The 15,772-nt window shown below is 44.1% G+C and overlaps 1 protein-coding gene across 5 annotated transcripts in view; it reads left to right on the top strand.

Moving 5' to 3' along the window:
* RAI14 (retinoic acid induced 14) overlaps nt 1–15,772 on the top strand; it is a 143,102-nt gene that overhangs the window by 42,832 nt on the left and 84,498 nt on the right. For 4 of the 5 annotated variants that reach the window (XM_073681538.1, XM_073681548.1, XM_073681543.1 and 1 more), the window contains exon 1: nt 5,793–6,014. The exons of the other annotated variant lie outside the window; for it this stretch is intronic. The gene's annotated coding sequence lies outside the window, so the exon portion shown is untranslated. Of the gene's footprint in view, nt 1–5,792; nt 6,015–15,772 lie in introns of those variants that run through there. 5 annotated transcript variants of the gene reach the window in all.

Raw genomic sequence — 15,772 nt, forward strand, 5'->3', positions numbered from 1 at the left:
TGTACAGTATGGCAGTAATATTTATGTGCCCTGTATGGTAACATTAGTTATGTGTACAGTATGGCAGTAATATTTATGTGCCCTGTATGGTAACATTAGTTAAGTGTACAGTATGGCAGTAATATGTATGTGCTCTGTATGGTAACATTAGTTATGTGTACAGTATGGCAGTAATATGTATGTGCTCTGTATGGTAACATTAGTTATGTGTACAGTATGGTAGTAATATTTATGCGCCCTGTATGGTAACATTACTTAAGTGTACAGTATGGCAGTAATATTTATGTGCCCTGTATGGTAACATTAGTTATGTGTACAGTATGGCAGTAATATTTATGTGCCCTGTATGGTAACATTAGTTATGTGTACAGTATGCAGTAATATTTATGTGCCCTGTATGGTAACATTAGTTAAGTGTACAGTATGGCAGTAATATTTATGTGCCCTGTATGGTAACATTAGTTAAGTGTACAGTATGGCAGTAATATGTATGTGCCCTGTATGGTAACATTAGTTATGTGTACAGTATGGCAGTAATAAGTATGTGCTCTGTATGGTAACATTAGTTATGTGTACAGTATGGTAGTAATATTTATGCGCCCTGTATGGTAACATTAGTTATGTGTACAGTATGGCAGTAATATGTATGTGCTCTGTATGGTGACGTTAGTTATATGTACAGTATGGCAGTAATATGTATGTGCCCTGTATGGTAACATTAGTTATGTGTACAGTATGGTAGTAATATTTATGTGCCCTGTATGGTAACATTAGTTAAGTGTACAGTATGGCAGTAATATTTATGTGCCCTGTATGGTAACATTAGTTATGTGTACAGTATGGTAGTAATATTTATGTGCCCTGTATGGTAACATTAGTTAAGTGTACAGTATGGCAGTAATATGTATGTGCTCTGTATGGTAACATTAGTTATGTGTACAGTATGGTAGTAATATTTATGTGCCCTGTATGGTAACATTCGTTAAGTGTACAGTATGGCAGTAATATTTATGTGCCCTGTATGGTAACATTAGTTATGTGTACAGTATGGCAGTAATATTTAGGTGCCCTGTATGGTAACATTAGTTATGTGTACAGTATGGCAGTAATATGTATGTGCTCTGTATGGTGACGTTAGTTATGTGTACAGTATGGCAGTAATATGTATGTGCCCTGTATGGTAACATTAGTTATGTGTACAGTATGGCAGTAATATGTATGTGCTCTGTATGGTGACGTTAGTTATGTGTACAGTATGGCAGTAATATGTATGTGCTCTGTATGGTAACATTAGTTATGTGTACAGTATGGTAGTAATATTTATGTGCCCTGTATGGTAACATTAGTTAAGTGTACAGTATGGCAGTAATATGCATGTGCCCTGTATGGTAACATTAGTTAAGTGTACAGTATGGCAGTAATATGTATGTGCTCTGTATGGTGACGTTAGTTATGTGTACAGTATAGCAGTAATATGTATGTGCTCTGTATGGTGACGTTAGTTATGTGTACAGTATGGTAGTAATATTTATGCGCCCTGTATGGTAACATTAGTTAAGTGTACAGTATGGCAGTAATATGTATGTGCTCTGTATGGTAACATTAGTTTTGTGTACAGTATGGCAGTAATATTTATGCGCCCTGTATGGTAACATTAGTTATGTGTACAGTATGGTAGTAATATTTATGTGCCCTGTATGGTAACATTAGTTAAGTGTACAGTATGGCAGTAATATGTATGTGCCCTGTATGGTAACATTAGTTATGTGTACAGTATGGCAGTAATATTTATGTGCCCTGTATGGTAACATTAGTTAAGTGTACAGTATGGCAGTAATATGTATGTGCTCTGTATGGTAACATTAGTTATGTGTACAGTATGGTAGTAATATTTATGCGCCCTGTATGGTAACATTAGTTAAGTGTACAGTATGGCAGTAATATTTATGTGCCCTGTATGGTAACATTAGTTATGTGTACAGTATGGCAGTAATATTTATGTGCCCTGTATGGTAACATTAGTTAAGTGTACAGTATGGCAGTAATATTTATGTGCCCTGTATGGTAACATTAGTTAAGTGTACAGTATGGCAGTAATATGTATGTGCCCTGTATGGTAACATTAGTTATGTGTACAGTATGGCAGTAATATTTATGTGCCCTGTATGGTAACATTAGTTAAGTGTACAGTATGGCAGTAATATTTATGTGCCCTGTATGGTAACATTAGTTAAGTGTACAGTATGGCAGTAATATGTATGTGCCCTGTATGGTAACATTAGTTATGTGTACAGTATGGCAGTAATATGTATGTGCCCTGTATGGTAACATTAGTTATGTGTACAGTATGGTAGTAATATTTATGTGCCCTGTATGGTAACATTAGTTAAGTGTACAGTATGGCAGTAATATTTATGTGCCCTGTATGGTAACATTAGTTATGTGTACAGTATGGTAGTAATATTTATGTGACCTGTATGGTAACATTAGTTAAGTGTACAGTGTGGGAGTAATATTTATGTGCCCTGTATGGTAACATTAGTTAAGTGTACAGTATGGCAGTAATATGTATGTGCCCTGTATGGTAACATTAGTTATGTGTACAGTATGGCAGTAATATGTATGTGCCCTGTATGGTAACATTAGTTAAGTGTACAGTATGGCAGTAATATTTATGTGCCCTGTATGGTAACATTAGTTAAGTGTACAGTATGGCAGTAATATGTATGTGCCCTGTATGGTAACATTAGTTATGTGTACAGTATGGCAGTAATATTTATGTGCCCTGTATGGTAACATTAGTTAAGTGTACAGTATGGCAGTAATATTTATGTGCCCTGTATGGTAACATTAGTTAAGTGTACAGTATGGCAGTAATATGTATGTGCCCTGTATGGTAACATTAGTTATGTGTACAGTATGGTAGTAATATTTATGTGACCTGTATGGTAACATTAGTTAAGTGTACAGTATGGCAGTAATATTTATGTGCCCTGTATGGTAACATTAGTTAAGTGTACAGTATGGCAGTAATATTTATGTGCCCTGTATGGTAACATTAGTTAAGTGTACAGTATGGCAGTAATATGTATGTGCCCTGTATGGTAACATTAGTTAAGTGTACAGTGTGGGAGTAATATTTATGTGCCCTGTATGGTAACATTAGTTAAGTGTACAGTATGGCAGTAATATGTATGTGACCTGTATGGTAACATTAGTTAAGTGTACAGTGTGGGAGTAATATTTATGTGCCCTGTATGGTAACATTAGTTAAGTGTACAGTATGGCAGTAATATGTATGTGCCCTGTATGGTAACATTAGTTATGTGTACAGTATGGCAGTAATATGTATGTGCCCTGTATGGTAACATTAGTTATGTGTACAGTATGGTAGTAATATTTATGTGCCCTGTATGGTAACATTAGTTAAGTGTACAGTATGGCAGTAATATTTATGTGCCCTGTATGGTAACATTAGTTATGTGTACAGTATGGTAGTAATATTTATGTGACCTGTATGGTAACATTAGTTAAGTGTACAGTGTGGGAGTAATATTTATGTGCCCTGTATGGTAACATTAGTTAAGTGTACAGTATGGCAGTAATATGTATGTGCCCTGTATGGTAACATTAGTTATGTGTACAGTATGGCAGTAATATGTATGTGCCCTGTATGGTAACATTAGTTATGTGTACAGTATGGTAGTAATATTTATGTGCCCTGTATGGTAACATTAGTTAAGTGTACAGTATGGCAGTAATATGTATGTGCTCTGTATGGTAACATTAGTTATGTGTACAGTATGGTAGTAATATTTATGTGCCCTGTATGGTAACATTCGTTAAGTGTACAGTATGGCAGTAATATGTATGTGCCCTGTATGGTAACATTAGTTATGTGTACAGTATGGTAGTAATATTTATGTGCCCTGTATGGTAACATTCGTTAAGTGTACAGTATGGCAGTAATATTTATGTGCCCTGTATGGTAACATTAGTTATGTGTACAGTATGGCAGTAATATTTATGTGCCCTGTATGGTGACGTTAGTTATGTGTACAGTATGGCAGTAATATGTATGTGCTCTGTATGGTGACGTTAGTTATGTGTACAGTATGGCAGTAATATGTATGTGCTCTGTATGGTAACATTAGTTATGTGTACAGTATGGTAGTAATATTTATGTGCCCTGTATGGTAACATTAGTTAAGTGTACAGTATGGCAGTAATATGTATGTGCTCTGTATGGTGACGTTAGTTATGTGTACAGTATGGCACTATTACATAGTCACATGCGGGTCCTGTAATGTGTATAACTAATGCTGCCCTTCCAGCTATAAATTATTATGTTACTAGGCCTAACATCAGGGTTCAGTGACCTGTGTATAAATCTTCCCGCAGCCTTATGCTTTTGCAATATCTGGTAACTCCTTAATGACTTGTAATACTCTGATAATTTATAGCAGGGAGGACATCGTGCCAGATATATCGCTCACTCTACAGTAGCAGTTCCACATGTGCACATGACAGTTCTGCCGTTATACAGCAGCTTTATCTGCACCTTACTGACTCTGAGTTGTGGAAACCGTCCTTGTTTCATCCCCTAAAAATTCTCTTCCGTTGTTTCCTCATTTCATCTATTCCTGGTAGAGAGGGGGGATATCTCCCACGGTATTTCTCGCCCAGCTTTCCACTATATCTACCCCTGCTCAACTAAAAAGGTTTTCAAGGTTTGGGGTCTGTACTTAAGGGGTCTGATCTGGGGGTCTAGTGTCTACTTTCATTTTAGGGGCTAATAATGTTGGGGTCATATGCACTAGTTAAAAGGAACCTATTAACCCTTAAAGGAGCCCAGTTAAGGAAAACTTCTGTCCCCTGTTTACAGTTTATGAAACAAAGCAAAATTGGCTTTACTCACCCTCCCCGGGTCCAGCTTTGAGTCTCCACCATTGCTCCCAGTGATTGGCCGCAGCGCCGTTGATGTTGGCAATAACAATGAGTGAGCTTAGCGACTCTGAGCGGCTTGTTCTGTCAATTCGGTCAAATCCACTGAAATCACCGATTGGCTGCAGCGTTGACAACACGATATCAGCACTGCAGACAACACCAGACACCAAGAGCGGCAGGGAAGGCTCAAAGCAGGACCCGCACCGATCGGCAGAAGGGGGCACATTTATCAGCGCGCATGCTCCACCGCCGCTCCTTAGGTGTTTCCAATGGGGCTGACAAGTTTTTTTTTTTTTTTTGTTTAACAAATTTCTGAATAAAAAAATAATAAAATTAAGTTTAGTGTTTAGTCCCGTTGTAATCATGTCGACCTGGAGAATCACGTTACCGGGTCATTTATACGGCACAATGAACGCTGTAAAGACAAAACACACACACAAAAAAAAATCAATGGTGGAATTGCGGGTTTTTTTGCACCTTTTTATCCATTTTTTGTGTCAATTAAAATTACTTCTCATCCTGCAAAAAAAAAAAAAAAAAGAAAAAAAAAAGTTCTGAAAAAATGTAATTGCAAAAATAAAAATTGGAAGGGGTTAATACTTGGCTCCTGGATGTCTCTTCTTTAAATGGTGGGGGGGGGGGGCAGCAAAATTGGTCATCACCCAGCTTTCCCAGACTCATTGTACAGCAAGAGATGATGCAGAGCTCCTCCTGCAGATGGAGCAGCACTCGGTGCATCGCTGTGCAGGGGGAGAGGCACCTTTGTGCTGCTGCTGGCCACTCCTATCGCCGGTGACAGTGGCGCCGCTGCTGCTGCAGTACCGGGGAGCGGACACCAGATGGCGGCAGAGAGCCTGCAGGTTCAAAACTGCAAACAAAAGAGAAGAAAAGTCCAAAGCTCAGAAGTGCGGAGTATTATGCTGCCGGCAGGGAGCGGGGACCGGCGGCGGCGGAGGAGGCGGCTGCAGGCACCCTGATCCGGGCCCCGGAGCCACACACTGCCCTCCTGTCATGTGCCAGGGAGCACAGCACTGCCAGCAGCCTGAGGAGTACCCGGGAGGACAGAGGTGAGGCGGGGGCAGGGACTGACAGCAGCGGTAGGGCTCTGTGCACACTCATCCCCCTGTGCCGAGGAAGCTGCATATGGCCCTGGGGCACCATGCCAGCTGTCACTGGCACACACTGCCATATGTCTCCGTGCACACACAGATCCCTGCTCCACAGAAGCCGCAGAACATCTCACCTGGTGACTTATAGAAATAGCAGATGGCAACTTTTTTATCCTTATAGTTAAAGGGGGCACAAATGTTATATCTGGGGGTCATTCTGCCCCCCTGCTCCATTCAGACTCTGGAGACCCTGATTTAGCGATTGTTGTGGGGGGATCCAGCAGTAAGATCCCTTGGATAGATCATCAATGATTTTGGCCTGAAATTCCCCTTTAATGTGCAGTTTTGGTTCCCTGATACAATGGTATTATGGGATTGAATCCTAGAAGATCTTCCAGACCACCTCTCTCTCTTTTTGCTGGTGATCAGTTGATCGCTGCCGGTCTGTCACTTCTCCTGCAGCGGCCACTACAGGAGATCTGGGGAATTACATGGCACTCTTTGAAATGAATGGGATATTGTGTATTATTGGGTTGTAATGGACCCGTCCAGTAGAGGAGGGGAGGACCCAATCAGAAGATCCCCCTCATCTATGTGACCCTAAAAATTCTGCAAAAAGACCACCGGTGGAGACCCACATGGTGACCGGGTGTGATTGTCAGGGTCTGTGATTTATTGGTGTTTTAATAGGATGGTTCCAGCTTGTAAAGTAATAGATGCTGATATTATAGGACAATCGCTCTGAGGGCAATTCCCTAATGTTATACAGCTATTTTCTGGTTTTATTGCAGACAGGACAGTGTTATGTTTCTCACCCGCCCCGATAGATCAGCCTGTTTGGCTCACAGCTGAGTGTCCGTCGCAGATGTAATTGTTACAGACTCTCAGCTGTGAGAAGTATCACGCTCTAGGTGTTTTCAGCCTCCGGATATAATGATTTTGTTCACTGACTGCAAGCGGAGATCCTGAAAATAGTGGAATTGAAGTAGAAAGTATATCAGAATGTTGGAGAGCGCTTTATTATACGCAGATGCAGCTATATTTTAGCAGGACTGGAAAATCCCTTTAAGGAACTGCGCCTCGGGGCCTCGTTTGTCTCCTCGTAGAATCCCTTTAAGGGACTGCACCTCGCTTGCCTCCTCGGAGAATCCCTTTAAGGGGATGGGCCTCGTTTGGCTCCTCGGAGAATCCCTTTAAGGGACTGCGCCTCATGGCCTTGTTTGGCTCCTCGGAGAATCCCTTTAAGGGACTGCGCCTCATGGCCTTGTTTGGCTCCTCGGAGAATCCCTTTAAGGGACTGCGCCTCATGGCCTCGTTTGCCTCCTCGTAGAATCCATTTAAGGGACTGCACCTCGCTTGCCTCCTCGGAGAATCCCTTTAAGGGGCTGGGCCTCGTTTGGCTCCTCGGAGAATCCCTTTAAGGGACTGCGCCTTGGTGCCTCGTTTGGCTCCTCGTAGAATCCCTTTAAGTGACTACACCTCAGGGCCTCGTTTGCCTCCTCGGAGAATCCCTTTAAGGGGCTGCTCCTCGGGGCCTCGTTTGCCTCTTCGGAGAATCCCTTTAAGAGGCTGGGCCTCGTTTGCCTCCTCAGAGACTCCCTTTGAGGTACTGCGCCTCATTTGCCTCCTCGGAGAATCCCTTTAAGGGGCTGCTCCTCGGGGCCTCGATTGCCTCCTCGGACAATCCCTTTAAGGGGCTGTACGTCCTTGGAGGTTAGATACCACTGATAATTTGGTCGTCCACTTTCTGCCCCCGTTAGTTCGGCCCTTTGGTCATAAACTAATCTCGGTGATCACTGCTGTAATCTGTAAGGGAACCTTGTAACAAGTGTTGGATTTCCCAGCAGCGCCCCCGCAGGAGAACTGAAGCATTACATGGTAACACTTGAGATCAAAGAGCGACATGTAGAGTCTGTAGAGCCGTGTATGGCCGGTGCTCTGCCACCTTCTTTGTGTCACTTTGTTGGTTTTGTCAGGCCAGGGTGACATTTTTCGGCTTTGCAGGAAAGTGTGAGATTTGTCCTAATCCTCAGTAATAATGTGTAAAACAGGATGTACAGCTGCACAAATCCCGGGGGTCAGGGAGACACTGACATTTGCTGTTCGGGACTTTTTTGGGTATTTTTCCTTTGATATTTATGGAGGTTTGTGTTTTTGGTGACTCTCCGAACCTGTGTGCAGGGATTTATCTCGTCCCCGTACAATATTATCTGCGATAACAATGTAGGGTGTGAATGGCGATCTATCCCTCTACATACAGAAGTCACAGCAGGATACGTGATATATCATGTGACACCTTGATGTCCCCCTGAACATTGAAAAGTGGTGGAGTTATGGAAATCCCAGGATGGAGACGTCTCTGACCTGCAGATGATACAACCTCTCGCCACCACTCTCAGGTTATCATGGTGAAGAGCAGGACGGCAGTGGAGATCTGTCCTCTACAGCCTTGAGCCCCACTATTGTCTTTGAGATTGGTCAGGACACCACATGGTTGACGCCATGACGAGACCCTTTGAGGGAACATCACACCGGTCCTACTCCCGGGATTATGGTGAGGGGTGGCAGAATATACCCCTTTTGTCTTCTTTCCACGTTGACTAACAGCTCAGTGTTCCATTTATTTAGTTGTGAACCACGTGGTGAAACCATTTCTCCAAAGTGTCCCAGGAGCTGTCTTTCTACACAACCAACCCCAGGCCTCCTATATCTGGTGCTACAGTCAGCAGCCTGCGTGACCTAAACCTGTCCTCATGGCTGCAGCATCCCCAGACTTGTCTCCATCAAGCCCATCTGGGATGTCATTGGTCGGTGATCACACAGGAGCTGCCAGCAGCGGATCTTGATGATTTGCGGCAGAACCTTCTTCAGACGACCATTAATGACCTCTGTGATAACGGCCGAGGCTGGAGGCGCCAGGATTTCTGCACGGGGATCACAGTCCAGGCTGAAAAATCCAGAGGTTTTGAGAATTCTATTTCCGTTTTCCACCATTTGCTGATCAGTGATGTCTCCATCATTCCACCACTTTTCCTTATTGGTGATGTAATTACATTGTTGATGAGTTCCTTTTAATATCTTGATTTATATCACCTGATGACATATTCCGGCTCTGATATGATAGAACGTGTGATCACATGATGTGACCGGTATCACGTGATCTGATTATATGTCAGTGATATATTCCGATAATATATTATGTCCTGTATGGTACGCGGGGAGGTGAGGTCATTTTTGGTGCACGGTGATGTCACGCTTGGTGCACGGTGAGGTCACGCTTGGTACGCGGGGAGGTGAGGTCATTTTTGGTACGCGGGGAGGTGAGGTCACGCTTGGTACGTGGTTAGTTGAGGTCACGGTTGGAACGTGGGGCAGTGACTTTATCGAGGCCTCTCCTAGACATTAGAAAGTGCCATGTCGTTGGCTTGTGATAACACTGTGACCTGTGGCCGCCATCCCTGTGTTCTCTGCCCACTTTTTATGGCCCTACTTCTTCTCATAATGAGGTTTAGGACACGGCCATAAACCTGTAGTTCCTCCCTATGCCATCACTCCTGCATCATGCAAAATGACAGCTTGGCCCTTCATAACCTGTACGAACACCCCCATCATCCCGGTAAGGCTCCGATCTCTCCTGAGTACATGTTGCTGACCAACTGGATGGAAAACACATAAGCAAACGCCCATAGACCTTCCTATTTGAACCTTCCCCCGTATGGTAAAAAATCTGATTTTTGGGAAATAGTTGAGATGCCCGTGTTTAGGATTTGTGCCCGGCTTTTCCAGACTCCTGACTAAATTTTCAGAGAGCCATCATCCACTTCCGTATAACTGGGTAACTAGTGGGATAAAGTATCCAGGAAAGATCAGAGAAACACATCAGCAGCAGCTGCACAGATCTCTGCTGGATTGTTACAATGTATCCAGTGCAGACAATGCTCTGTGAGCTAAACACATCAGCAGCAGCTGCACAGATCTCTCTGCTGGATTGTTACAATGTATCCAGTGCAGACAATTCTCTGTGAGCTAAACACATCAGCAGCAGCTGCACAGATCTCTGCTGGGTTGTTACAATGTATCCAGTGCAGACAATGCTCTGTGCGCTAAACACATCAGCAGCAGCTGCACAGATCTCTGCTGGATTGTTACAATGTATCCAGTGTAGACAATGCTCTGTGAGCTAAACACATCAGCAGCAGCTGCACAGATCTCTGCTGGATTGTTACAATGTATCCAGTGCAGACAATGCTCTGTGAGCTAAACACATCAGCAGCAGCTGCACAGATCTCTGCTGGGTTGTTACAATGTATCCAGTGCAGACAATGCTCTGTGCGCTAAACACATCAGCAGCAGCCGCACAGATCTCTGCTGGATTGTTACAATGTATCCAGTGCAGACAATGCTCTGTGAGCTAAACACATCAGCAGCAGCTGCACAGATCTCTGCTGGGTTGTTACAATGTATCCAGTGTAGACAATGCTCTGTGAGCTAAACACATCAGCAGCAGCTGCACAGATCTCTCTGCTGGATTGTTACAATGTATCCAGTGTAGACAATGCTCTGTGAGCTAAACACATCAGCAGCAGCTGCACAGATCTCTGCTGGATTGTTACAATGTATCCAGTGCAGACAATGCTCTGTGAGCTAAACACATCAGCAGCAGCTGCACAGATCTCTGCTGGGTTGTTACAATGTATCCAGTGCAGACAATGCTCTGTGCGCTAAACACATCAGCAGCAGCCGCACAGATCTCTGCTGGATTGTTACAATGTATCCAGTGCAGACAATGCTCCGTGAGCTAAACACATCAGCAGCAGCTGCACAGATCTCTGCTGGGTTGTTACAATGTATCCAGTGTAGACAATGCTCTGTGAGCTAAACACATCAGCAGCAGCTGCACAGATCTCTGCTGGATTGTTACAATGTATCCAGTGTAGACAATGCTCTGTGAGAGAAACACGTCAGCAGCAGCTGCACAGATCTCTGCTGGATTGTTACAATGTATCCAGTGTAGACAATGCTCTGTGAGCTAAACACATCAGCAGCAGCTGCACAGATCTCTGCTGGATTGTTACAATGTATCCAGTGTAGACAATGCTCTGTGAGCTAAACACATCAGCAGCAGCTGCACAGATCTCTGCTGGATTGTTACAATGTATCAGTCTGGAGTGCGTGTTTAGCTCACAGAGCATTGTCTGCACTGGATACATTGTATCCACCTGTCTGATCTTTCCTGGATACTTTATCCCACTAGTTACCCAGTGATAGGAAGGTCTGTGGGTGCTCATGTGTTTCATGTGAGGTGGGAATCCCCCCGCTAAGCTTTATTTATATAAAAAACTGGAGAACCCCTTTAATTGAACAGATGTCTGGATAATTCCACCTCCGGTAAATCGCTCTTTTAATGTGAAGCTTGCAATAAGGAGGAATTCCGATTACATATTAGAGACGTGACATCAGGCACGGGGAGACGGTTGTGGAAGAAGACCGGTGGGTAGCATGGATTTGGAAACTCATTGTGACCTCATTAAAATAAATTTGGATTATCCCGACCTCTTGCCCGCCTGCTGTGCTATTATACCCGGGCTTTATACTGCCATCTGGCCAGCCGGTGATTATCAACCGCCCTCAAACTGGATACAAAATCTGGGAGACACTGAGGGGGATGTTTTGAACAATGCAGCGGCACATTCGCGGCAGATTTTTGGAGTACCTGACCCGAACCCTTACCCATCCCTTATCCAAGCCTCTACCTTTACCCGTCCCTTATCCAAGCCTCTACCTTTACCCTTACCCGTCCCTTATCCAAGCCTCTACCTTTACCCTTACCCGTCCCTTATCCAAGCCTATACCTTTACCCTTACCCGTCCCTTATCCAAGCCTCTACCTTTACCCTTACCCGTCCCTTATCCAAGCCTCTACCTTTACCCTTACCCGTCCCTTATCCAAGCCTCTACCTTTACCCTTACCCGTCCCTTATCCAAGCCTCTACCTTTACCCTTACCCGTCCCTTATCCAAGCCTCTACCTTTACCCTTACCCGTCCCTTATCCAAGCCTCTACCTTTACCCTTACCCGTCCCTTATCCAAGCCTCTACCTTTACCCTTACCCGTCCCTTATCCAAGCCTCTACCTTTACCCTTACCCGTCCCTTATCCAAGCCTCTACCTTTACCCTTACCCGTCCCTTATCCAAGCCTCTACCTTAACCTTTACCCGTCCCTTATCCATGCCTTTACCTTAACCCTTACCCATTTCTCATGCTAACACCTAGCCTAAGTGAACTTAATGAATTTGTCATTTCCAGCCGTCTTGGCTATGCTCACACACAGGATGCATTTTTAAGAAAATCTGGCCAAACCTTCTCTTCCCCCAATTGTTGCCTATCACAGGAGAGACAAGAGACCCCCCCCCATACACATCAGATGGTCGTCCGGTCCTGCAAAAATCGGCAGGTTCAGGGGGGTATCATCTTGGATCTTTACTCAGTTTAAACCATATCTAAACACCCGATCGTGTTTCCGTTGGGGGCTCCGCCATGATTGCAGGAAAATGGTGAAGCAGGGTGCAAAGTTGCATGATTTGGACTCCGTGAACCTAACCTGAAGTTGGGAACATCTGAATCCTGTTTTTCGGGAATTCAGAATCCCCGACGGGGAGAGTGAAGCGGGGGCAAAGATGCGGTCTCCACAAGCCTTACTTTGTCTTACCATTCCCCTAACCCTTCATCTATATGTTCAATATCAGTTCCTTTTTGGACAAGTCGAATGGTTTAACGGCTCCGTGTAGGGTTAAAATGGGATTTCCGGGTTTCTGGAATTTGGGTTATAAAAGCTTCTAACGGAGAATTGTCTGCTTTCTTCTTAAAAACAGCGCCACTCCTAGAATTAGTCTGGCATTGCGAGTGAACTCCATGGAAGTGAATGGAATTGAGGTGTAGTACCACATAAAAACCTGTGGACAGGCGGGGGCGCTGTTTATAAAAGAAAGCAACAGTGCTGTTGTACAACAAAGGGGATTTTCCGTAGGACCCTTAGAGAGGTAACGTTCATTTATGGCATATTATCCCTCATGCATTTAAAGTGGGGAAAAAAACCCTTTCAAAGTAATTTTAAGTGCGTTTATCCAGACATTGGGCCAAGACGACAACGCCCTGCCAGAGACTGAAGCCTAAATTTGTGAATCAGACAATGCCCCGGACGTGAGTCAAATCCCCGGATTAGAGGTAATTAGATAATTTGCGCAGACTCTTGTTCATAAGCAATTAGAGAGAACCTGGTTTATACAGGAGGGGCGGATCCCGGGGAGCGCTGTATAAACTACCGGAGTGTATAGCCATTATTATATCCATTCTTCTCTACATGGTAATCAATACTCTGATTAACAATAGATCGCAAGTGAAAAACGTAAAATCGCTTACAGTGCAATTCCCCAAAATAAATTGTGCAATTTCTCTGCATCATGACCAATATCATCCCATTTATTATGAGAGGCATGGGTGACTTGTTGTGGTGTCCAACACTGATGGATATCATTGCTGGGTGCAGAATGAGTTAACTGAGGGTCCATCAGTGAGTTTGCCTTTTTCTCAGCTGCTTTTTATTTCTCCAGCGATTGCTCTTTTGGCATTTTTCTGCTGATTGGCGTTATGGCTTGTGGATTGGGCTTGTCGTGTCTCGCTTCTCATCGAGCAGATGACTCTCTTCGCCCTGGTTCCTGCGGTGGCCTGCTTCTCCCTCGTATTCCTGGAACCGTATAAAGCGAGCGCCTCGCTCTTAATTTGTACAATAGCTCAGTGTAGCGTGAGGAGCCACCGCACAATGCAGGAGGATTTCCCTTATTAAAGCCTTATTTTTTTTTTTTCGACTTTAATGGGGCTTTCCAGATTTATTTATAGTGGAAAAACTTCTGAAACTTTTACTTCATGTTTCACTTTAGCAACTTTTGCAAGGTTTGTTCTTGCTGTCAGTGAATGGAAACATTCTTGTAAACCTGATCATAAATAAAAAAAATAAACGCACCAAAACTGCAAGAAAAATCCTGAACAAAATGCCCTTGAAGATCAGGTTTTGCTGCAGAAAATTGACGGCAAAAAAAAACATGATGTGTGAACATAGCCTTATACTGATGGCTTTCAGCCATCAGTGAATGAACACATTCTCCTTTAGATGAAGTCTAGTTTTACAGATCTCTATGCAGTACAGCCTGGTTCTTGGCTCAGTTAATAGATCCAGGTTTATAGGGGTCCTTGAACGATTGGTCCCCAGGGGGCCCCTCTTCCCGTTCAAGAGTTATAACTCGTCTTAAAACTTTTTTCAGACTATACCAGTTGTGTGAGGGATTGTATTTTGTGATAAGAGGTTTCTGAGCCCTTTTTTTTTTTTTCGATTGTTTGTTTTTTGCCATATTTTTTTTTCTCTTTTCAGTGTTCACCACATCGGATAAATATCATCATAATATTTTAAAATTTTTGACTTGAATTATTCTTTCATTAATATGATTATTACCTACTTTTTATTGTATGGATCATAGCTATTTCCCCTTTCCCAAAAATTGTGAAAAATTCCCCAAATAAATGAATATTTTTTGAAAAACAAAAAAAAAACAATTTATTTTTTATTTTTTTAATAATCTCCGTATGGGACTTGAACCTGAGATTTCTTTTACCATAACACCCTCAAGGTGGAAGTGGAAAACTCATTATAACATGGGGGTCTTGTTATGCATCAATACATCCTACTCTCCTATATGCAGTAACTTTGCCATTCAGGAACTTAGGAAAGTGAGTGACCATAGAGGCTGTAGAGAAGGCAGCCATACTGTATAGCTATGTAGTGTAGGTTACCATACTGTTTATCTGTGTGGTGATGTTGGCTGTACTGTAAAACCGTGATGAACATGACCATACTTTGCGGCCGTGCTGTGTAGCGAGGCGGCGTGGCTCGGCCGGCCGTGCTGTGTAGCGAGGCGGCGTGGCTCGGCCGGCCGTGCTGTGTAGCGAGGCGGCGTGGCTCGGGCGGCCGTGCTGTGTAGCGAGGTGGCGTGGCTCGGGCGGCCGTGCTGTGTAGCGAGGTGGCGTGGCTCGGGCGGCCGTGCTGTGTAGCGAGGTGGCGTGGCTCGGGCGGCCGTGCTGTGTAGCGAGGTGGCGTGGCTCGGGCGGCCGTGCTGTGTAGCCAGGTGGCGTGGCTCGGCCGGCCGTGCTGTGTAGCCAGGTGGCGTGGCGCGGGCGGCCGTGCTGTGTAGCCGTGGGGGGGCACTCCTGTGTTAGCTGGTATGGCAGCCATATTGGTTGTCACCTTGCTGAGGTGAATTCTGTATTTTCTTAGTGTTCTGCACAAATCTTATGTTCACTGTGGTGCGGCTGATACCAGAGGACACTACATGGTCCATTCACTGTGTGATCTGCCGTTCTCCTGGGAATGTGATATTTCTATCATTATGGCTGGATGGACGGAGGAGCTTCCTCTATCGCGTCGGGCGGCAGATATCTGATACGTCGCTGCTGCGTTTCTTTGTTCCTCTTCCCGTCATTGTCACTTGTTTCCATCAGGGAGAAGCGACTTATAGTGAAGACGTTCTCATCCGAAATAACCAAATATCTTTTAGAGTTTATTTTGCTAATATCTCAAATCCCCCAACAACCTAATGATCCGGGCCATCGGCCGAACATGGCGGACCCGGGCCCTTTTACCCTGGCGGCAAACTGTCCCCAGGTTCA

This window comes from Phyllobates terribilis, unplaced genomic scaffold (assembly GCF_046119375.1).
Source record: "Phyllobates terribilis strain yellow unplaced genomic scaffold, ASM4611937v1 Scaffold_1__5_contigs__length_1240528914, whole genome shotgun sequence".
NCBI lineage: Eukaryota > Metazoa > Chordata > Amphibia > Anura > Dendrobatidae > Phyllobates > Phyllobates terribilis.